The sequence below is a fragment of the Neofelis nebulosa genome, chromosome 15 (assembly GCF_028018385.1).
Source record: "Neofelis nebulosa isolate mNeoNeb1 chromosome 15, mNeoNeb1.pri, whole genome shotgun sequence".
Classification (NCBI taxonomy): Eukaryota; Metazoa; Chordata; class Mammalia; order Carnivora; family Felidae; genus Neofelis; species Neofelis nebulosa.
The window spans coordinates 906660-932528 of NC_080796.1; the positions used below are offsets into that span (position 1 = coordinate 906660).

Below are 25869 nucleotides of genomic sequence, written 5' to 3' on the forward strand. Positions count from 1 at the left end.
AAAGGAAAGAAAGAAAGAAAGAAAGAAAGAAAGAAAGAAAGAAAGAAAACCAGAATTTAAGTCGCATTTCTGTCACTTATCATATCCCAATAGGTCACTTCAATCTCTTTTGAGTTTCAAATTCTCCAGGGAAACAACCATTGGGCAAGGAGGTTAAACATAGGTTGACACACCAGAGGGTGTTTTGAAGAATTAATCTCTGAGGATCCCTACATCTGGAGACTCTAAGTGCTTTTGATTTGGCCTCTGGAAAAATGGAGAGTCCTTTGCTGGAAGAAGTGGGGAAATTATTGGAAAAAAAAAAAAGAAGAAGAAATACCAAGGAAAAAAGAGAAGAAAGTCAAAAGGCAAAAACACAGTACAAAAAGTCATTGGAAAAAAAACACAACAACTCCAAAAAAACCGAAAAGCTTCCTAGAACTAGACAAGGATACTAGCCCAAAGGGAAACCAGCCTGGGAACTTAGGCAACAGAGAATCAAATAGCAATATCCTCGAAATAGAGAGTGAGTTTAATTAATGTAACATGGTCTACAACTAGATATCCTTCCCTTACAGAAAACTCATTTGTCTCAAGAAGAGGGGATATCACTACATCTAAGGAGTTGCCTGACGACATCTTGCTTTTTATGTAAAAGCCTTGACACCATGGCCATAGCTGACATCCACCCTAAAATCTCGGATGGTAAAAACAAGGGACTAGTTACCACTGCACTAATGACTTTTGTTGGCACTAGTGGTCAAATATATGAGGCCAAATGCTTGGACTAACCTGGGTTCTTAAGCAAACCCTAAACTAGTGTTCCGACATCATTACCTTTGACATTCTGAGTTGATCTGCCCTAGGATCTGTATCTTCATCTCAGTGCTGCTGAGGAACCAGGGAATGGATGTGGAAGCTTCACGGGCTGATGGGCAAAGCCCCTCAGCAACCCGTGAACTATGGAATCATGGTCGAGTCATCAACCTCCCTGAACCACAGTTGACAAAGTAATAAAATGTAGGCTACAATAGCACAGCTACTTGGCAAAGCTATACAATGACTATATAACGGAACAGATGTTGCCCATAGGATATAGTGTCTGGTCCCGTGTAGAACACGCAACAACTGCTTTTGTTCTCTGCGTTCCCTTAGGAGACACATAATTTTCAGTTCATTCATTCCCTTTCCTTTCCTTTCATTATCCGTTTCATTTCATTTCATTCCTTTATACTTTGAGAGTGAGTGCCCACAGAAATCGGGAAAGATATCCCAAGGAGGCTGTCAGCGCAAAACCCGACGCGGGGCTTGAACTCACAAACCTCAGTTGAAATCAAGAGTCACACCCTTAACCGACTGAGCCACCCGGGTGCCCCAGCAAATGTCATTTTTACAAATCCATAAAAATCCTACCTGGCTCTAGAATCTTCCTCAGCATTCTTATCTGCTCCTAAAGAAGAAAGCAAAATACATGTTAAATCGACAATCGATAAATAGAGGAAAATTACAAGTGTACTGCTTATGATTTGTCAAAAAGTATTGCTTTCGGACCACACCTGGAAACCACACTACACTGAATGGTAATTATACCATTCGTAGGCTTAAAGCACTAAGAAATCTTACTTTCTCCTCTATATTGACCAAAACCAAGAATGGGTTTTATCAGAATTTGACACCTACAGGGGAACTGATGTTTACAATGGCCATCGCTGACCGACACTGTGACACTGGAGGAAACGGGTATCGTTCGGAGAATGATTATCATGAGCTGACAATGTCAGACTGAAGCTAGCATGATTTTTCTGGACTTCCACTACCAGAGGAATTGAAAGAGAATATCTTTATTTTGCTGTAACACGGCAGAACTTCCCCAGCTCTTCAGCAGACACTCTTCAGTTTTAGGAGGAAACACCCCCTCACAACGTGTGCTCTATAGCTATTGTACTTGGCAGCGTGGCCAAACAATAGCAAACAGACTCTCCCTGGCCTTATTTCCAATGGCAAGGTAAGAAGGAAAGATTTGGCATTCCACTTTGATATAGTTCTAACCTCTTGAGGCTGTCTCCTTCCATTGCTAGAGAGTCTATCTAGACCCGCCGCACATCACAGAGGAGGATGATCCCAATGTGAGTGCTCTGTAGTGGTTCATGAGGTCATTTTTCTCAACCCTCCCCATTAGGTGACACACAGCTAGAGAAATCATACTTTTCGTCATGGAAGGCAGAGGTCATCAGATCCTCTACTGATGAGCAACTAAACAAAACAAAGGGCAAAGAATATCTTGAATGCCTACATTCAATTACCAGGATATTTTCACTTTCTAAACATTCAAAGACATCCACTCTATGATTCTAACTATATGACACCTGGAAAGAGCAAGGCTATGGAGCTAAGGGTTGGGGTGAATGTAGGGAGAAACGGGCACAGCACAGAGGACTTTTAAGGCAGTGGAACTCTTTCACACGATACCACAAAGGTGGATTCACATCATTACACATTTGTTAAGACTCATAGAACGTATGACACCAAGGCTGAACACTAATGCAAATTAGAGACTTGGCCTCCAAATGAAGAGTTCGTGTCCATAGAAAATGCACCACTGTTGTCAGGGTGCCTGGGTGGCTCAGTCGGTTCAGCGTCCAACTCTGGATCTGAGCTCAGGTCATGATCTCACAGTTCATGGGATCAAGTCCTGCATCAGGCTCTGGGCTGACAGCACAGGATTCTTTCCCCCCTCTCCCTCTGCCCCTTGGCTGCTCACACGCATGCAAGCTCTCTCACTCAAAACTAAACCAAGGAACTGAAAAAAAATTCCTACTAAAAATGGACCACTGTCGTGCAAGATGTTAACAACAGGGGAGGCTAGGCGTGTACGGGAGCATGGTATGGTATATGCAGACTCTCTGTACTTCCTATTATATTTTGCTGTGAACTTAAAACTGATGTAAAACATCAGGCTTATTAAATGTATGAAACAACAAAAACAACAAAATATGGTTTCCATTGAAGCTACTCTTAGCATATACCAACTCATGATACAGTCACCTTGAACATTAAAATAGAGATCAAAGTAACACAATAGGGGTACTGTCTCCCATTTGGAAGTGTATGAAAATGCATACACAAAACACAAAAATACAACGGTTATTTGTATACTTAGGCAACAAAACAATTGATGAATATGATCCAAAATCTTATACCTATAAACAGGGGTTCAGCACCATAGGAATCAAACCTGGGTTTTCCATATAATTACGAGATTTTCATTCTAATTTTAAATCAAAAATCATTATGTTGATCATACGTAAGAATCATAATGAAAGGTTAATCACATAAAAAAAGATTATAATGACCTCATATTGCCCTAGTAATTTTTATACAAATACCTACTTCATATGGATGATGAAACTGAAACCAGTACCATGGTAGCCATCATGCTCCATGCTAGCAAAACAAAATTTGAAGACACCACCAAAAATGACGTCAGGGCTATAATTCCTATGCAGAACAGATTTCATCCAGCAGGCCAAAGATGGCTACCCTCACAACATCCTACTTGAATGACTGGCCCTTGGTTGTTCCCTGGGATCTTGGATTTCAGGAGGGTTCCCACCATTCCCTAGCTGGTTAAGAGTGGTTCACTGTGCCTAAGTGCTGGTACAAGCAATGTCCTTAAGGCTGTACACTTGATTTCCTTGGTGGAAACCTGGAATTTGGGGACATGCTAAGGAGAAGATGCCTATGTGATTAGCATTTGATGAAAACCTCGGGCACTGAGTATCCATAAGCCTCGTACTGGCAGACAACATTTCACTTGTGCTGTCCTAATTTCATGCTGGAGGAATTTAGCACATCCTGCTAACTCCATAGAGAAAGGATTCCTGGAAGCCTGCGCTTGCTTTCCTCTGGCCTTCACCCCATACACCATTGCTCGGTGCTCATTGGCCTTTCTAGCCTGTCCCCATACCAAGCCACACGCATGACTACAACTATATGCTGAGTCCTGTGAGCTCTTCTAGTGAATAATCAAATCTGGGTGTCATTGGGATGCCTCTAACACAACTGCATTATATGAAATTTTATTATTTCGGTTGATGTCTTTCACGTGGTTACAGTCAGAAGGTTATGTCACAGAATACCTTTCCTGGAATCTCTTTTCTTGGTATTTGCCTTGAAAATTCCTACATCCCTATTTATCCATTTGAAGAAAGGTTTAAAAGGAATAGATGAAATCATGATGTCAGAAAGTGTGAAACAAGCAACAATCTTATTTTACTCTGAAAAAAAAACAAACAGAGAGAGAGAGCAAATCCTGGTGATTGCCCCTATGTTCTACCATATAAAAGTTCTCTGAAATATGAAAAATCAGTTAATTTTCTCCAACTACCTAGGACTTAGTTCATTTTTCTGGCAGGTAGGAATCAAAGAAGTAACAGGGATCATTCTACAACAATCAGAACTGTCAGACAGAATATGAAAACATACTACTGATTATAGTGTTCTTTTGTTTCTTTCCCTTATGTTCCTAGAACATTAAAAATATAGTTCACCTATTAAAGGCAGTTATTGCCAAAATAATCAAAAGCCACAAATACGGCATCCAAAATGTCAGATGAGTTATCTTGATGTCTCCCTATCTGACCCTCCTTCCAATTCTCTTATTTTGCCCTAAATGATACTACCGTATGAAGTACCCCCATTTTATAAGGCATTAACGTATATACATTTATCATTGACTACAAATGCTTATGTTCACCCATGGTAGTTAGGACATAACTCTGCATCATCAGCTAGGTCAGTCCTTAATGTCTTGCCAACAGTGAGGATCACAGTAAGAGTGGGAACATTTGGGGATACCACTCTGGCAAATTCTGGTACGAGAAGCTCACCTGATAGTGTTGCTGCATTTTAAATAGTCTGCTCTTCCCTTTAAAGAACTAGTGTATTTTACCACCTTCCAGTAGAAACACAATACACACCGGCTTACTTTCCTTCATTTACTCCCTGTAGTCTCCGCCATTCACATCATTCCCTGTTTGGCTCGTCTCTTCTTTCCTGAGGTTCCTTAGGCCTTCCAGTGTCTTGAAAGGGAACTAGTCATTTAGCTCCTTTGGTGGCACTCTCAATTTAATCTGTTGCTGACACCACATACGATATGCAACTTATCTCCTTTTCACATCTCTTTCTCTTTCCTATGCACTTAACAGGCCGTTTTCTTTAGATATTAGAATATATCAGTATTCCTGTTTTCAATCAACATTCTGTCAAATGACCTTTGAATAAAATACAGTGCTTACCTTCTACTTGTCCATTTAATATACTTTGCCCTTTCTGATCCACAGCTCCAGAGACATGAGGAACATATTTGTTGGGCTTCTCAGACATACTCTGTTAAAAGTAGCATCAGTAATGAGTTGCGTGAAGACTTCCTAATCCTTTTCCAAGAAAATATCTGCATTTATGACTTTAATAACAATCAGACTTACAAATAAGAAAACCGTATTGAACACCAAAACATTTAAATACAAAACCTCATATATGCTCTCTTGATTCAGCGTCCCTTTGAATCTTCATTTGGCTATTGACTCTCTAAACGGATCATGGAAGGCCAGAATAAATACTTTCAAAGGCAGAAGCCTGGCTTGTATGCAGATTTCAAAAAGGAACTAACAAAACCCCTTCCTTTGCATTCCTGACCAAAATGAAAGGACATTTGAAATAAGTTTTGAAACAGAATCTTTAAAAGTGTACTTGCTATAAAGGAAAACTGCTTCTAATAAAATGGCAGACATTTGTTTCAGTGTCAATTCATACCTCACATGATCAGAAACTTTGGAGTATATCATGTTGTGTATCAACAAAACACTGTCGAAGCTGCTGCTTCGTTTAGGTAAACACAGGCTTGACCTTTTTCTTGACGAAAGAAGGGTTGGATCGAACGGCAAGGTTGGAAGAGAAACTTTTCTTAAAATTGTGATGAACTAGTAGCAGAAACAATGTAGATATAGGTATGGAACTCTTCAGAATGTGTAGTAAGCATTCAAACGGCAAGTATAAGAACATGTATGTCTCAGTCACCTAAAATGTGCCAAGCACTCATTTCACTATGCACATTTTCTTTTTTACACACAACAATAATAATAATGATTATGATGATGGAGTGAGCCTTCCTACAGCTTGGTCACTCTAAGGCGTTGGAGTAAAATGATGATCCGTGGTCCTCTCTGTCCAGAATGTCCCTCGCCACGGTCTACACGACTGGGCCTTCTCATCTTTCACTTGGCACCTTTTGCCACTCTCAGATCTTTTCTGGCTACCAAAATTCCCACTCCCACTCTCATCCTCATCCTCACTACAAACGCCCCCAATATTCTCTCAACTAACATTGTCCATTTCCTATCGATGAAGCCTTTATTGTGACTTCTAACAGACTGCTGTTGACTTACTTTTCTGCTCCGACCACAACAACCTAAACCCTCCACTTGTACACTCAGCAGCTAACTGCTTGGTACGTACTCAGTATACAAGGACCAATTAATTAAGGTCAAAACATTTACACTAATCTCACTGAGAAGATCTCAAAAGTACCCAATCACTATACCGTTGGCCCTTGAACAAAGCAAGGGTTACGGGCTCTGATGGCCATGCCCTCGACAATCCACAAATATCTTTTGAAACCTCAAAACCAAATCAAAAAAAACAAAAATTCCTACTGAATTTCCTACTTTAAAAGCAATCACACTTAAAAATCAAAAAGTATATATGTATTGAAAACCAGAACGTTAAAGCAGAATCGCTTGTATATGCTCTCTAGGTCTAATCTACCTTTTCGGCCTAATTTGGCCATTGACTCTGTAAACTGAGCGTGGGAGGTCAGGGTTAGGATAACGGAATGCTGAGCTTACCAACAATATACACAGTCGATTAATGCATGTTTTCCCTGTTATATGTATTACATACTGTATTTTTACACTATAAACTGAAGGAAAGGTTACTAAGAAAATCGTAAGGAAGGGGTGCTGGGTGGCACTGTCGGTTCAGGGTCAGGCTCTTGACTTTGGCTCAAGTCATGATCTATACTTCCTGAGTTGAACGCTGACAGTGTGGAGCCTGATGAAAATTCTCTCTCTGTCCCCACTTCCCTACTCACGTGCTCTGTCCTCTCTCACTCTCCCAAAATGAATAATTAAAAAAAAAAAACAAGATGAAAAAGAAAATCATAAGGAAGAGAAAATATGTTTACAGGATGGTACTGTATTTATTGAAAAAAATCTGTATGTATGTGGACTCCCACATTCCAAACGCATCTTGTTCAAGGGTCAAATGTATACCTTTATGATGTCATCGCTAAGAGCTTACGGGAACTTATTATAGCCCCAAATGAGAACATCAGAAACCCATTCTAACTTTCCATTCTTTTCTGGACACAAGGGCCATTTTATTGGCCTTCGAACATCTTCCCATCGAAAACAAGTATTCTTTGGGGGGCCTGGGTGACTTAGTCGATTAGGCAGCCAACTTTGAAATTGCGAAAAGCAAAGCAAAAGGTGGAGGGGGGAGTTAAGATGGCAGGGGAGGGGATCAGAATTCCCCTTGTCCCTCAAACACAGCAGTATTGAGGTCACAACACTTGGAATACCAGGAATACAGGCTGCAGAGGGACAGAAAAATCTCCACAGGTGCAGAGTGACAGCTTGGCGGGACAGAAGGGTGTGTATGAGAATTGGGAGAAATAAAATGGGCAGCACAGGCATGGAGTGGGGGAAGGCCTTTGGTGGAGAAACGAAAGGAAGGCAGAGACAGAGAGAGGCTGTGGGAAGTGCATTTGGATATGAGAAAGCCTGTCCGGACCACAGACCAAGGAGAGGTCCAGAGAGCCAGTTTCTACTTTGGAAAACAGCCTTAGAGGGTAAAAAACAGAATTTTCAAGGCGGCCACACTTTCTCTCGACCAGAGCTACCACCTCCCATGCCTGGTGGGGAGGGAGCCGCCCCTAGGCTTGGTAGCAATCTCAGGGCTACACTGGGAGAGAACACCTTGAGTATGGTGGAAAGGGGAGGTATTGCCCTGCCCAAGGGAAAAAGACCATGCAGGCACGAGCCAGAGGCCCTCTGTCCAGTGGGCAGAGTGGCGCAACTCCACTACCAGGTCCGAGCAAAGCGGGATCCTACAGGGTTTTGAATCCCAGCTCAGTGCTCGGGTGGCACAGGGGACTGTGCAGCAAGGCAAGCCAGCTCCCCAGGCTATTCCGTGAGGATAGCCTAAACAGTGAGTTTTGAGACACCTCGTGTGGGCAGGATAGATGGGGTGTCGCCATGTCTCTCCCCATGACCAACATCGTGGGGCTTCAGGGAATGGACAGTGAGCCTCAGTGAAGGCAGGCCCATTACACCAAACCCTGACACTCTGTGCCTCGTAACTGCTTCTCTATAGGAGTGAGACTGACACTGATGGGACCAGACAGCCCCTGCTCTAGACCAGCACAGCCACCGGTCCCAGGCACCAATAGACAACTCTCCTCCGGTTTTCTATCTTAGTTTGTTTGTTTGTTTGTTTGTTTGTTTGTTTTCATTTGAGTTATTATTCTTTTGTCTTTCCTTTTCTTTTTTAATGTTTATTTCTTTATTTTGAGAGAGAGAGAGTGAGTGATCAAGCAGAAGAGATGCAGAGAGAGGGAGAGAGAGAGAATCCGAGCAGGATCCATGCTCTCACTGCAGAACCTGTTGGGGGTTTCGAACCCACCCACAGTGACAACATGACGTGAGCCAAATTCAAGAGTCAGACGCTTCACCTACTGAGCCACCCAGGCGCCCATCTTTTCTTTCCTTTGCTTTCCCTTTCTTCTCTTTTCCCTTTTTTCTCTTTCTACTCTCCTCTTTCCCCTTCTCCCTTTGGAAACAGCCTAGTAGTGTCGAGTTGATGTGGGTCAAAGCTAATTATATATCTACATTTATCTATATATCTTAATATATACCTATATATCTATACATAGATGTATAGAGATATACCTATATATTTTTTTCCTTTGTTCCTCTGTTCTGGTTCTTTGGTTGTTTGATTGTACATTTTCTCTATACTTTTCTAGATCTCCTTCTTCATTTTCCTCCCCCTCTTTCTGGATTAAGCCCTATAGCTCCTTTGAGTCACTTCCTGGTCTTTTTTTCAACTCCAGTCATTTCTCTTTTTGTTTGGGCTAAGGATTCTTCCCCACCTTCTTCCCCTTTTTTCCAGGATTACTTCAACAAACAAATCAAAGCACACCTGGTGGAAGGCCCAAACCGCCACTCCAAGTAGCGAGGACAGCAGCCAAAGACGCACCCAAAGAGTGCACACAACACACTCAAAAAAAATTTGTTCAACTGCCAGGCCCTGGACAGTGTAGGGGCTCTTTTTATTACAGTAGTACTCGCAGGTGTGGGACACAGAACAAGCGATTAACACACATAAAGGGCAGGAATCTAGCCAAAACGACGAAATCGGAGAATTCCCCTCAAAAAAAATTCCGGGAAGAAAGGACAGCCAGAGAAGGGCGCAAAAGAGACAGAAACCATATATGTGAGCACATGTTTGGAATGACACTCATAAGACGCATAGTTGCGCTTGAAACCACGCATAGAAGACAGCAGACAATCTACTGCTTCAGAGATCAAGGACCTAAGGAATCGTCACGATGAACGCTGAACATGAAATGGTGTAAAGGAGATACAAAGTAAACTAGATGCAGTGACAGCAAGGACGGGAGAAGCAGCAGACAGAATCGGTGAAACAGAAGATACAATTGTGGACAAAGATGAAGCAGGGAAAGGAAAGGAAGGAAATGACTAGATCACGAGGCAGGTACTAGAGACCTACGTGATTCAGTGAGATGAAATATGAGCCACATCCTAGGAGTCCCAGAAGAAGAAGAGTGAGAGAAAGGGGCAGAAGGTTTTTTTGGAACAACTTATAGCTGAGAGCTTCCCTCATCTGGGGAAGGAAACGGGCATCCAAGTCCTGGCGGCACAGAGAATTCCTTTCCAAATCAACAAACCCAGGTCAACACCACGACATGCCATAGCGAAACTGGAAAACTACAAAGATAAGGAGAGGATTCTGAAAGCAGTTAGGGACAAACGGGTCTTAATCGACAAGGGAAGACACGTAAGGCTAGCAGCAGGCCTGTCCAAAAAAACTTGGCAGGGCAGGAGGGAGGGGTAGGAAACGGTCAATGTGCTGAATGGGAACATCTGCAGCGAAGAATCCCTTCCCAGGCAAGGCTGACATTTAGAATAGAAAGAGAGAGAAAGGCTTTCCCAGACAAACAACACCTCATGGAGTTCATGACCACTAAACCAGCCCTGCGGGAGATCCTAACGGGCGACTCTGTGAGTGGAAAGCAGCAGAGACTACAAAGGACCAGAGGCCTCACCAAATGCATGAAACCTTCAGATAACACAATGACACTAAATCCATATCTTTAACTAATCACTCTGAATGTGAATGGACTCAATGCCCCAGTCAAAAGACACAGGGAATCAGAATGGGTAAAACACAAAACAAAACTAAACAACAAGATCCATCTATATGTTGTCAACAAGAAACTGATTTTAGACCCCAGGACACCTCCAGGTTCAAAGTGAAGGTATGCGGAACCACCTATCATGCTACTAGAAGTCAAAAGAAAGCTGGAGTCGCCACACTTCCACCAGACAGACTAGATTTTAAACCAGAGACTGTAGTAACAGATTCAGAAGGGCATTGGGTCGTAATTAAGGGGTCTATCCATCAAGAGGAGCTAACAACTGCAAATGTGGATGGCCCCAAAGTGAAACGCCCACACGTATGAATCAATTACTCACAAACATGATTAAATGTATACATACAAATACCATGATTGTAGACGACTTTAAGACTCCACTCATGGCAAAAGGTGGATCGTCAAGGCAGAAAATCAGTAAGGAAACACTGATCCAATGTGTCACTGGACCAGATGTATTCAGATATACATAGATATGTATTGGCCTCATATATATACATTTATATACATGGGTATCAACACCGATATATTAAGATCTTTTCACCCAACAGCAGTAGAACGCACATTCTTCTTAAGTGCACATAGAACATTCTCCAATGTCTCCAAGTGACATCCTGGGTCACAAAACAGCCCTCCACAAATATAAAAGGACTGAGATCATACCTTGCATACTGTCAGATCACAACAACGAGCACTTGCTCATTCTTTCTCTCTCTCCCTCCCTTTCCAAGAGAAATGCAAACATTTCAAAAACATTTAGCTCACCCCCTTCCAAGAAAGAGAAAAACAAGAATAATAAACCTTGTGGGGCAACGAGTCCTGGATGGAAACCACACACAGACAGTAGAATTCCATAACCAATATGTTGACAATGGAGTTGACAGAAAGTGATGTACTAAAAGAACAGACACTAAAGAAATCGTTTCTGCAAGGACAAATTAGGGTAGGGGTAAACCATTAAAAACGAGCCTGGTGCGGGGAACACATATGTGGCACAGTGAGTTCAGCATCCACCTTCAGCTCATGAGTCATGATCTCACGGTTTGTGGTTATCAGCCCCACGTTGAGCTCTGTGTTGACAGCCCACAGCTCTGTGTTGAACTCTGGGTTGACAGCTCGGAGACTGCATCTTGCTTTGGATTCTGTGTCTCTCTCTGTCTCTGCCCCTACCCCACTTGCAATCTGTGTCTCTCTCTGTCTCTATAATACATAAACTTTAAAAAAATTTTAAAATAACGTAAAAAGCATGGGGGGAGAAGCGGGAAAAAGGAAAAAAAACACATGACAAATCAATCAAGCATGAGCTTAAGACAAAAAAGAAAAGGAAAAATGTGAGCAAAAGAAGGTAAGTGGAAACAAAATGCATTTTTCAACAGGTACATAAGTAGGGTTGGGAATATACTATGAACAGTAGTCCCTTTTAAAACTTTTAAAGATATATGTCTCTATATATACATATATATGTGTGTGTGTGTGTGTATGTATAGGTTTATATAAATATGTATACATATAAGTGTGTGTTTATATATAAGTGTAAATATATATGTGTATACATGTGTATATTATATATATCTCTATCTATCTCTATCTATCTATCTATATCCATATCTATCTATCTATCTATCTATCTAATATTTATGTAAAAGAGAGGCTTTGACTCACAGTATATCCCTAATAATACTGACTCTTATCACTCTACAGTTATCTGGTTATAAATACTGTAATAAAGAATTTAATTTTTTTCACTATAAATACATTGTTCAATTCCTGGCATCTTTCGCTTCCGAAAAGCTAGAAATTATTACTAGACTAACAAAAGAACAGAGAAAGAGAGGTTCCTAACACGTCAACATTCACTATGGAGAAAGAATTGGGAATGAGAATTCTAGGAAGAAATGGGAACCTTTAAAGGATGTAGGTAATGGGACACAGATGGGGTTAAACAAACAAAGGCTGAGGACTTTTTCTCTGCAATTCTAAGCTCACAATGGGAGGATACTAAAAATAGACTGTAACCTTCTTTCTTATGTAACTCCTGATTTCCTCAATAGAATTCATTTGCGTGTATACATGTTAAACACTAAAACGGAATATAAACTGAAGCCTGACTTTTTAAATTCACATATTTAATTGTGATATATCATGCGTATTTGGTTACTTTCCAAACTCCATTCTACGGAATTCCATTTCCCTACTCATTTGTTCACATTCAAAAACCATGACATTGCTTCTTCCAAGCAAGACTTTATTCTAGGAGCTCCAGGAGTCAAACAAGTATGTTTCCTAACCTCCAGGAACTTATCATGATTTAGGGGCTTTGAAATGAATACTGAAACAAATATCAGATGTATGAAACTTTAAATTTTAGAATCTGACACAAGGACTAGGAGGAGATAGTGTTCAAAGATAGAATGGGCAAAATTTCTGAAATTAGAAATTTGACACCTTGGCTATGAAGAGCCTCTGCTCATAGAGCCACTCGTTTAAGCAAAATACATATTCTTCGGGGAGATGCACAATTTTAACTTACTCTTCATGGAGTTATTTCAAAACTACAGGGTAACACCTTTGTGAGGTAAACGTTGAGAAATAATGTAAACATCTAAATTTCTACATTTTCTAATATGATTTTATTCTAAATGGAGAACAAAGGATAGAGCCAAAGGAAAATGCTGTATCTCACCAAAATAAAACGTGCCCAGGGCGGGGGGCAACCTACAATAGATACTTGGACCCAATCACGTTTCATTTAGGCATGAGTATTATCAGTCATGTTATGATCACAGTAAGAATCTTTATCCTTAAGCAAACGTCATATTGCCTCCATTGTGGGAAAGCTTTTCCCAATATAATTGGACGGTCATTATATATTTTCCAGCCCATTCTTTTATCAGCCTCCACCTGTAGGATTTACCAAAGTACAACAAAACAAAACAAAATATTCAACGCGTCATGTATCTGTAAAGTGGTTTCTTCTTGCTAACTTTCCATGACACACATAAAATGACGATACACAGGCTCCTCTTAAATTTTCAGAGTGAATAAGGGAGAAAACTCAATTCAGAGCAGGAAAGTGAGTTTCACGGGAGGGTACTTTACCTTGGTACCAAAATCTAAGTCTTCGCTAGATGAGGTAGACCATGAATCGTCAGGACCAGGTTTGTCAGAAAGCCTTTAGAGCAAAAAAATACAACAAAAACATGTTCATTCATTTAAAAACAAAATTTAAAAAAGTTAAGGGAAAGGTCACCTATCTGTTTATTCCACGAAGTTTCTTGGTATAATGAAACGTTCGCCTCTGGTTTTTTATTAATTTTATTTTAATTCCAGTAATAGGAACATCCAGAGTTATAGTAGTTTAAGTTGTACAATATAGTGATTCACCAACTCCATACTCACCCCGTGCTCATCATGACAAGGGCACTCCTTCATCCCCATCATCTCTTTCACCCTTCCCACCACTCACCTGCTCTCCGCAACCATCCGTTTCTTCTCTGCAGTTAAGAGCCTATTTCTTGGTTTTTCTCCCCTTTTGTTTCCTCCCTTTGCTCGTTTGTTATTTCTTAAGTGCTACATGAGTAAAATCATATGGTATTTGTCTATCCCTGACTTTGCTTACCATACTACCCTCAGGCTCCATCCAGGTGATTGCAAATGGCAAGATTTCATTGTTTTATGATTGACTAATATTACAGTGTGTGTGTGTGTGCATGCATGTGCATGTGTGTGTGTGTGCATGCATATACATATACACACACATATACACACACACATATAGGGCTTCTTCTTCGTTCACTCAGCTGTCAATGGACGCTTGCGCTGGCTGTTGGAAATAATGCCGCAATAAACACAGGAGTGCGTGTGTCCCGTGGAATTCGTGTTTTTATATTCTCTTGGGTAGTATCCAGTAGTGTAATTACTGGATCATAGGAGAGTTCTGTTTTTAAGTTTTTGAGGAACCCGCATACTGTTTTCCACAGGGGCCGCACCCATTTGCATTTCCACCAATGGTGCAAGAGGTTTCCTTTGTCTCCACATCCTCGCAAACACTTGCTTCTTGTGTCTTGGTGTGTAGTCATTCTGACAGGTGTGACATGGTATCTCGTTGTAGTTTTGGGGAGCATCTTTTCCTGTGTCTGTTGACCATCGGTATGTTTTCTTTGGAAATGTGTCTGGTTATATCTACTGCTCATTGGTAAACTGGGCTTTTTTGGAGGGAGGTGATGTTGACATGTATCTAGTTTTTATTTTTTTTTTTATTTTTTTTTTTTAAATTTTTTTTTCAACGTTTTTTATTTTTATTTTTGGGACAGAGAGAGACAGAGCATGAACGGGGGAGGGGCAGAGAGAGAGGGAGACACAGAATCGGAAACAGGCTCCAGGCTCCGAGCCATCAGCCCAGAACCTGACGCGGGGCTCGAACTCACGGACCGCGAGATCGTGACCTGGCTGAAGTCGGACGCTTAACCGACTGCGCCACCCAGGCGCCCCAACATGTATCTAGTTTTTAGACATTGTGGATACTAACCCTTTACTAGATTTGCAAAACATTTCCAAATTTGTTCTCCCATTCTAGAGGTTGCTTTTCAGTTTTGACGGTTTCCTTCACTGTGCAAAAGCTTCGTAGGTTGATATAGTCCCCAAACTTTATTCTTCTTTTTTCTTAATTTTTTTAACGTTTATTTATTTTTGAGACAGAGAGACAGAGTATGAATGGGGGAGGGTCAGAGAGAGAGGGAGACACAGAATCTGAAAAAGTCTCCATGATCTGAGCCGTCAGCACAGAGCCAGACGCGGGCTCTATTTCTCTATACGCTGCCTGAATGTTTTCTTCCCTATGAGCTCCCACTCCTACATCACTCTTCGGCACGGTTCTGTGGCATTCCCCAACCTTTCAATCTTTAGCCTATGAAGCCATACACTCCTACAACAAGGATGGGCTCCAATGACCGAGGGTAGGAACCATGTCCTGCTCCTGGAGAACAAGCAAATTGGGAGTCTCACTCATCCACACAGTCACCTCAACATAGGCATGTTATCACCGATCCAGATGAAGCTCCCTTAGTGATTTGACAAGTCAGACCTACCCCTGCCCAGCCCTACAAGTACATGGGAAGGGCATCACAGATTTAGGAAAAGAGGTGGAGTGAGGAGACAGCTTGCCTTGGGCCATACATCTCTGATGTTCGGAATCTCCACCCCCACCCCCAATTCCTTGAGAGGATCTAAGCTATCCTCCCTCAGTTGGAGTGGAAGTAGGGAATATCATATTTCTACCTGCTATAAACAGACTCTTCCCAGGAGCTCAAATGGTTTTTAATCTTTCTCATCAGAAAATCTGAGGTATGCTCGCACCTTCAATGAAACCAACACACACAAAAGTAGAAACCTGGTCACGACCCTCTTGAACTCTCTATTTGAATATGTCTTTCTAAACAACTCCCCTAATCCTGGGTCCTTCATTCCTGTCATTCACCTTTATCTCACTTGGCATAACCCCCCATATTCTGACATCTTTTCTCAAACTCGTATTCCTAACCAACTCAGTGTTGTTCTCCTTGAAACCTGGCCTCCTCTGCTAATTTGATTCTTACCCTCCTTCTTTGTATTCATTAGACCCACTCCCCAGCTTTCTATTATGAAAACAGTTGCCTGCCAGACCAAGAGAAAAAACAAGGAAGAAAGGAAAGAAAGAAAGAAAACCAGAATTTAAATCACATTTCTGTCACTTCTCATATCCAAATAGGTCACTTCAATCTCTTTTGAGTTTCAAATTCTCCAGGGAAACAACCATTGGGCAAGGAGGATAAACATAGGTTGACGGACCAGAGGGTGTTTTGAGGAATTAATCTCTAAGGTTCCCTAAATCTGGAGACTCTAAGTGCTTTTGATTTGACCTCTGGAAATAGGGAGAGTCCTTACTGGCAGAAGTGGGGAAATTATTGGAAAAAAAAAAAAAAAAAGAAGAAGTACCAAGGAAAAAAGAGAAGAAAGTCAGAAGGCAAAAACACAGTACAAAAAGTTATGGGGAAAAAAAAAAACTCCATAAAACCCAAAAAGCTTCCTAGAACCAGACAAGGATACTAGCCCAATGGGAAACCAGCCTGGGAACTCAGGCAACAGAGAATCATACAGCAATATCCTGGAAATAAAGAGTGAGTTTAAATAATGTAACATGGTCTACAACTAGATATCGTTCCCTTACAGAAAACTCATTTGTCTCAAGAAGAGGGGATATCTCTACATCTAAGCAGTTGCCTGACGACATCGTGCTTTTTATGTAAAAGCGTTGACACCATGGCCATAATTGACATCCACCCTAAAATCTAGGATGGTAAAAACGAGGGACTAGTTACCACTGCACTAATGACTTCTGTTAGCACTAGTGGTCAAATATATGAGGCCAAATGCTTGGACTAACCTGGGTTCTTAAGCAAACCCTAAATTAGTGTTCCGACGTTATTACCTTTGACATTCTGAGTTGATCTGCCCTAGCAACTGTATCTTTATTTCAGTGCTGTTGAGGAATCAGAGAATGGATGTGGAAGCTTCACGGGCTGATGGGCAAAGCCCCTCAGGTACCCGTGAACTATGGAATCATGGTCAAGTCATCAACCTCCCTGAACCACAGTTGACAAAGTAATAAAATGTAGGCTACAATAACACAGCGACTTTGCAAAGCTATACAATGACTATATAACGGAACAGATGTTACCCATAGGATATAGTGTCTGGTCCAGTGTAGAACACGCAACAACTGCTTTTGTTCTCTGCGTTCCCTTAGGAGACACATAATTTTCTGTTCACTCATTCCATTTCCTCTCCTTTCATTATCCGTTTCATTTCATTTCATTCCTTTATAGTTTGAGAGTGGGTGCCCACAGAAATCGGCAAAGATATCCCAAGGAGGCTGTCAGCGCAAAACCTGATGCAGGGCTTGAACTCACAAAACTGAGTTGAAATCAAGAGTCACACCCTTAACCGACTGAGCCACCCGGGTGCCCCAGCAAATGTCATTTTTACAAATCCATAAAAATCCTACCTGGCTATAGAATCTTTCTCAGCATACTTATCTGCTCCTAAAGAAGAAAGCAAAATACATGTTAAATCAACAATCGAAAAATAGAGGAAAATTACAAGTGTACAGCTTATGATTTGTCAAAAAGTATTGCTCTGGGACCACACCTGGAAACCACACTACACTGAATGGTAATTATACCACTCGTAGGCTTAAAGCACTAAGAAATCTTACTTTCTCCTCTGTATTGACCAAAACCAAGAATGGGTTTTATCAGAATTTGACACCTACAGGGAAACTGATGTTTACAATGGCCATCGCTGACCGACACTGTGACACTGGAGGAAACGGGTATCATTAGGAGAATGATTATCATGAGCTGACAATGTCAGACTGAAACTAGCATTTTTCTGGACTTCCACTACTAGAGGAATTGAAAGAGAATATCTTTATTTTGCTGTAACACGGCAGAACTTCCCCAGCTCTTCAGCAGACACTCTTCAGTTTTAGGAGGAAACACCCCCTCACAAAGTGTGCTCTATATCTATTGTACTTGGCAGCATGGCCAAACCATAGCAAACAGACTCTCCCTGGCCTTATTTCCAATGGTAAGGTAAGAAGGAAAGATTTGGCATTCCACTATGATATAGTTCTAGCCTCTTGAGGCTGACTCCTTCCATTGCTAGACAGTCTATCTAGATCCACCGCACATCACAGAGGAGGATGATCCCAATGTGAGTGCTCTGTAGTGGTTCATGAGGTCATTTTTCTCAACCCTCCCCATTAGGTGACACACATCTAGAGAAATCATACTTTTTGTCATGGAAGGCAGAGGTCATCAGATCCTCTACTGATGAGCAACTAAACAAAACAAAGGGCAAAGAATATCTTGAATGCCTACATTCAATTACCAGGATATTTTCACTTTCTAAACATTCAAAGACATCCACTCTATAATTCTAACTATATGACACCTGGAAAGAGCAAGGCTATGGAGCTAAGGGTTGGGGTGAATGTAGGGAGAAACGGGCACAGCATAGAGGAATTTTAAGGCAGTGGATCACTTTCATGCGATACCACAAAGGTGGATTCACATCATTACACATTTGTTAAAACATATAGAATGTATGACACCAAGTCTGAACACTAATCCAAATTAGAGACGTGGCCTCCAAATGAAGAGTTCGTGTCCATAGAAAATGCACCACTGTTGTCAGGGTTCCTGGGTGGCTCAGTTGGTTCAGCATCCAACTCTGGATCTGAGCTCAGGCCATGATCTCACAGTTCATGGGATCAAGTCCTGCATCAGGCTCTGGGCTGACAGCACAGGATTCTTTCCCCCCTCTCCCTCTGCCCCTTGGCTGCTCACACGCATGCAAGCTCTCTCACTCAAAACTAAACCAAGGAACTGAAAAAAAAATTCCTACCAAAAATGGACCACTGTCGTGCAAGATGTTAACAACAGGGGAGGCTAGGCGTGTACGGGAGCATGGTATGGTATATGCAGACTCTCTGTACTTCCTATTATATTTTGCTGTGAACTTAAAACTGATGTAAAAAATCAGGCTCATTAAATGTATGAAACAACAAAAACAACAAAATATGGTTTCCATTGAAGCTACTCTTAGCATATACTAACTCATGATACAGTCACCTTGAACATTAAAATAGAGATCAAAGTAACACAATAGGGGTACTGTCTCCCATTTGGAAGTATATGAAAATGCATTAAAAAACACAAAAATACAACAGTTATTTGTATACGTAGGCAACAAAACAATTGATGAATATGATCCAAAATCTTATACCTATAAACATGGGTTCAGCACCATAGGAATCAAACCTGGGTTTTCCATATAATTACGAGATTTTCATTCTAATTTTAAATAAAAAATCATTATGTTGATCATACGTAAGAATCATAATGAAAGCTTAATCACATAAAAAAAAGATTATAATGACCTCATGTTGCCCTAGTAATTTTTATACAAATACCTACTTCATATGGATGATGAAACTGAAACCAGTACCATGGTAGCCATCATGTTCCATGCTAGTAAAACAAAATTTGAAGACACCACCAAAAATGACGTCAGGGCTATAATTCCTATGCATAACAGATTTCATCCAGAGGGACAAAAATGGCTACCCTCAGAACATCCTACTTGAATGACTGGCCCTTGGTTGTTCCCTGGGATCTTGGATATAAGGAGAGTTCCCACCATTCCCTAGCTCGTTAAGAGTGGTTCACTGTGCCTAAGTGCTGGTACAATCAATGTAATTAAGGCCGTACACTTGATTTCCTTTCTTTAAACCTGGAATTTTGAGACATGCTAAGGAGAAGATGCCTATGTGATTAGCATTTGATGAAAACCTCGGGCACTGAGTATACATAAGACAGGTACTTGCAGACTACATTTCACTTGATCTATCCTAATTGCATGCTGGAGGAATTTAGCACATCCTGCTAACTCCATAGAGAAAGGATTCCTGGAAGCCTGCGCTTGGTTTCCTCTGGCCTTCACCCCATACACCATTGCTCGGTGCTCATTGGCCTTTCCAGCCTGTCCCCATACCAAGCCACACGCATGACTACAACTATATGCTGAGTCCTGTGAGCTCTTCTAGTGAATAATCAAATCTGGGTGTCATTGGGATGCCTCTAACACAACTGCATTATTTGAAATTTTATCATTTCGGTTGATGTGTTTCACGTGGTTACAGTCAGAAGGTTATGTCACAGAATACGTTTCCTGGAATCTCTTTTCTTGATATTTGCCTTGAAAATTCCTACATCCCTATATATCCATTTGAAGAAAGGTTTAAAAGGAATAGATGAAATCATGATGTCAGAAAGTGTGAAACAAGCAACAATCTTATTTTACTCCGGAAAAAAAAAAAAAGAGTGAGAGAGAGAGAGAGAGAGAGAGAGAGAGCAAATCCTGGTGATTGCCCCTATGTTCTACTGTATAAATGTTCTATGAAATATGAAAAATCAGTTAATTTTCTCCAACTACCTAGAACTTCGTTCATTTTTCTGGCAGATAGCCATCAAAGAAGTAACAGGGATCATTCTACAACAATCAGAACTGTCAGACAGAATATGACATCATACTACGGATTATAGTGTTCTTTTGTTTCTTTCCCTTATGTTCCTAGAACATTGAAAATATAGTTCACCTATTAAAGGCAGTTATTGCCAAAATAATCAAAAGCCACAAATACGGCATCCAAAATGTCAGATGAGTTATCTTGATGTCTCCCTATCTGACCCTCCTTCCAATTCTCTTATTTTGCCTTAAATGATACTACCGTATGAAGTACCCCCATTTTATATGGCATTAACGTATATATATTTATCACTGACTAGAAATGCTTATGTTCACCCATGATAGTTAGGACATAACTCTGCATCATCAGCTAGGTCAGTCCTTAATGTCTTGCCAACAGTGAAGATCACAGTAAGAGTGGGAACATTTGGGGATACTACTCTGACAAATTCTGGTACGAGAAGCTCACCTGATAGTGTTGCTGCATTTCAAATAGTCTGCTCTTCCCTTTAAAGAACTAGTGTATTTTACCACCTTCCAGTAGAAACACAATACACACCGGCTTACTTTCCTTCATTTACTCCCTGTAGTCTCCGCCATTCACATCATTCCCTGTTTGGCTCGTCTCTTCTTTCCTGAGGTTCCTTAGGCCTTCCAGTGTCTTGAAAGGGAACTAGTCATTTAGCTCCTTTGGTGGCACTCTCAATTTAATCTGTTGCTGACACCACATACGATATGCAACTTATCTTCTTTTCACATCTCTTTCTCTTTCCTATGCACTTAACAGGCCGTTTTCTTAAATATTAGAATATATCAGTATTCCTGTTTTAAATCAATATTCTGTCAAATGACCTTTGAATAAAATACTGTTCTTACCTTCTACTTGTCCATTTAATATACTTTGCCCTTTCTGATACACAGCTCCAGAAACATGAGGAACATATTTGTTGGGCTTCTCAGACACACTCTGTTAAAAGTAGCATCAATAAAGTAAGTAAGTAAGTAAGTAAGTAAGTAAGTAAAGTAAGTAGCATCAGTAAAGTGTGCCAAGCACTCATTTCACTATGCACATTTTCTTTTTTACACACAACAATAATAATAATGATTATGATGATGGAGTGAGCCTTCCTACAGCTTGGTCACTCTAAGGCGTTGGAGTAAAATGATGATCCGTGGTCCTCTCTGTCCAGAATGTCCCTCGCCACGGTCTACACGACTGGGCCTTCTCATCTTTCACTTGGCACCTTTTGCCACTCTCAGATCTTTTCTGGCTACCAAAATTCCCACTCCCACTCTCATCCTCATCCTCACTACAAACGCCCCCAATATTCTCTCAACTAACATTGTCCATTTCCTATCGATGAAGCCTTTATAGTGACTTCTAACAGACTGCTGTTGACTTACTTTTCTGCTCCGACCACAACAACCTAAACCCTCCACTTGTACACTCAGTAGCTAGCTGCTTGGTACGTACTCAGTATACAAGGACCAATTAATTAAAGTCAAAACATTTACACTAATCTCACTGAGAAGATCTCAAAAGTACCCAATCACTATACCGTTGACCCTTGAACAAAGCAAGGGTTACGGGCTCTGATGGCCATGCACTCGACAATCCACAAATATCTTTTGAAACCTCAAAACCAAATCAAAAAAACAAAAATTCCTACTGAATTTCCTACTTTAAAAGCAATCACACTTAAAAATCAAAAAGTATATATGTATTGAAAACCAGAATATTAAAGCAGAATCGCTTGTATATGCTCTCTAGTTCTAATCTACCTTTTCGGCCTAATTTGGCCATTGACTCTGTAAACTGAGCATGGGAGGTCAGGGTTAGGATAACGGAATGCTGAGCTTACCAACAATATACACAGTCGATTAATGCATGTTTTCCCTGTTATATGTATTACATACTGGATTCTTACACTATGAACTGAAGAAAAGGTTACTAAGAAAATCGTAAGGAAGGGGTGCTGGGTGGCACTGTCGGTTCAGGGTTAGGCTCTTGACTTTGGCTCAGGACATGATCTACACTTCCTGAGTTGAACGCTGGCAGTGTGGAGCCTGATGAAGATTCCCTCTCTGCCCCCGCTTCCCTACTCCCGTGCTCTGTCCTCTCTCTTTCTCCCAAAATAAATAAGGAAAATAAAAACCAAGACGAAAAAGAAAATCATAAGGAAGAGAAAATATATTTACAGGATGGTACTCTCTTTATTGAAAAAAATCTGTGTGTGGACTCCCACAGTCCAAACCCATCTTGATCAAGGGTCAAATGTATACCTATATGATGTCTCCACTAAGAGTTTACTGGAACTTATTATAGCCCCAAATGAGAAAATCAAAAACCCATTCTAACTTTGCCATTCTTTTCTGGACAGTAGGACCATTTTATTGGCCTTCGAACATCTTCCCATGGAAAACAAGTCTTCTTTGGGGGGCCTGGGTGACTTAGTCGATTAGGCAGCCAACTTTGAAATTGCAAAAAGGTAAGTAAAAATGAAGGGGGGAGTTAAGATGGCAGGGGAGGGGATTAGAATTTCCCTTGTCCCTCAAACACAGCAGTATTGGGGTCACAACACTTGGAATACCAGGAATACAGGCTGCAGAGGGACAGAAAAATCTCCACAGGTGCAGAGTGACAGCTTGGCGGGACAGAAGGGTGTGTATGAGAATTGGGAGAAATAAAATGGGCAGCACAGGCATGGAGTGGGGGAAGGCCTTTGGTGGAGAAACGAAAGGAAGGTAGAGAGAGAGAGGCTGTGGGAAGTGCATTTGGATATGAGAAAGCCTGTCCGGACCACAGACCAAGGAGAGGTCCAGAGAGCCAGTTTCTACTTTGGAAAACAGCCTTAGAGGGTAAAAAACAGAATTTTCAAGGTTTCCATACTTTCTCTAGACCAGAGCTGCTACCTCCCATGCCTGGTGGGGAGGGAGCCGCCCCTAGGCTTGGTAGCAATCTCAGGGCTACCCTGGGAGAGAACACCTTGAGTATGGTGGAAAGGGGAGGTATTGCCCTCCCCAAGGGAAAAAGACCATGCAGGCACGAGCCAGAGGCCCTCTGTCCACTGGGCAGAGTGGCACAACTCCACTACCAGGACCTAGCACAGCGGGATCCTACAGGGTTTTGAATCCCAGCTCAGTACTCAGTTGGCACAGGGGACTGTGCAGCAAGGCAAGCCGGCTCCCCATGCTATTCTGTGAGGATAGCCTTAACAGTGAGTTTTGAGACACCTCGTGTGGTCAGGAGAGATTGGGGTGTCACCATTTCTCTCCCCATGACCAACATCGTGGGGCTTCAGGGAATGGACAGTGAGCCTCCGTGGAGGCAGGCCCATTACACCAAACCCTGAGTCTCCGTGCCTCGTAACTGCTTCTCTAAAGCTGGGGGGCGCCTGGGTGGCTCAGTCGGTTAAGCGTCCGACTTCGGCTCAGGTCACGATCTCACGGTCCGTGAGTTCGAGCCCCGCGTCGGGCTCTGGGCTGATGGCTCAGAGCCTGGAGCCCACTTCTGATTCTGTGTCTTCCTCTCTCTCTGCCCCTCCCCCGTTCATGCTCTGTCTCTCTCTGTCTCAATAATAATAAAATAAACATTAAAAAAAATTTAAAAAAAAATATACAAAGCTGGACACACTAAAGGCAACAATCAACAACTTTAAAGGCAACCAACGGAATGGGAGAAGATATGTATTTGCAAATAGCATATCACATAAAGGGTTAGGATAAAAAAGTCTATAAAGAACTTGCCAAACTCAACACCCGAAAACCAAGTAAGTGAAGAAAGGGGCAGAGGACGTGAATAGACACTTTTCCAAAGGAGACATCCAGATGACCAACGGAAACATGCAAAGATGCTCAACGTCATGCATCATCCAGGAAATACAAATCAAACCCCACTGGGATAACACCTCAATCAGTCAGAGTGTGGGTGAAATTCACACCTCTGGAAATAACAGATGTTGGCGAGGATGTGGCGAAATGGGAACCCTCTTGCACTGTTGGTGGCAATGCAAACGGGTGCAGCCACTCTGGAAAGCAGTGTGGAGGTTCCTCAAAAAAACTAAAAATAGAATTACCCTATAACCCAGGAACAGCACTATTAGGCATTTATCCAAAGGATACAGGAGTGCTGATTTGTAGGGGCACATGTACCCCAGAGTTGATAGCAGTTCTATCAAAAATCGCCAAATTATGGAAAGAGCCCAAATGTCCATCAACTGATGAATGGCTAAAGAAGAGGTGGTGGTCTATCTACAATGGAATAATACGACTCGGCCATGAAAAAGAATGGAATCTTGCCATTTGCAACACTGTGGAAGCAACTGGAAGGTATGATGTCAAGTGAAATAAGTCAGTCAAGAGAAAGATATCGTATGTTTTCACTCATAAGTGGAATTTGAAAACTTCACACAAGATCATAGGGGAAGGGAAAGAATAAATAGTTACAAATACCTATAGGGAGGCAAACCATATGACGCTCTTAAAAGACAGAGAACAAGCTGAGGGTTGATGGGGGTGGGGAGATAAGGGGGTGGAAAAAAGGGATGGTGGGCATTGAGGAGGGCACATGTTGGAATAAGCCCTGGGGTTATCCGGAAGTGATGAATTCCAGGAATCTACTCCCTAAGCCAAGAGTACACTGTACACACTATATATTCCCTAAATGGACACTAAATTGCCAAATAATAAAAATAAAGAATAAATAAAGAATAATAATGAAAACAGGGGAGGGGCGCCTGGGTGGCTCAGTCAGTTAAGTCTCTGACTTTGGCTCACGTCATGAGCTATTGGTTCATGACTTCAAGCCCCGCATCAGGCTCTCTGCTGTCAGCACAGAGCCTACTTTGGTCCCTCTGTACCCCTGTCCCTACCCCTCCCCTTCTCCCTCACTTTCTCTCTCTCAAAAATAAACAAACACTAAAAATATTCTTAAGGAGTAAAAATAATACAATCACAAAAGCAGGGGAAAAAAACATGAGATTCAAGATTTCAACTCTATATTTCAACAGTAGTTTTAAGGATGTAAAATATGCTTTTACTAATATTCACAAATAGTCATTTCTGTAATGAATAGCATTAAGAGTCATAAAAAGTTTTTTTTTTTTAATTTTTTTTTCAACGTTTTTTATTTTATTTTTGGGACAGAGAGAGACAGAGCATGAACGGGGGAGGAGCAGAGAGAGAGGGAGACACAGAATCGGAAACAGGCTCCAGGCTCCGAGCCATCAGCCCAGAGCCTGACGCGGGGCTCGAACTCACGGACCGCGAGATCGTGACCTGGCTGAAGTCGGACGCTTAACCGACTG

The 25869-nt window shown here is 41.5% G+C and overlaps 1 protein-coding gene across 1 annotated transcript in view; it reads right to left on the bottom strand.

Moving 5' to 3' along the window:
* The window catches only part of LOC131495907 (ankyrin repeat domain-containing protein 26-like), a 395531-nt gene that overhangs the window by 351348 nt on the left and 18314 nt on the right, over positions 1 to 25869 (bottom strand). The gene's annotated exons all lie outside the window — the stretch shown is intronic.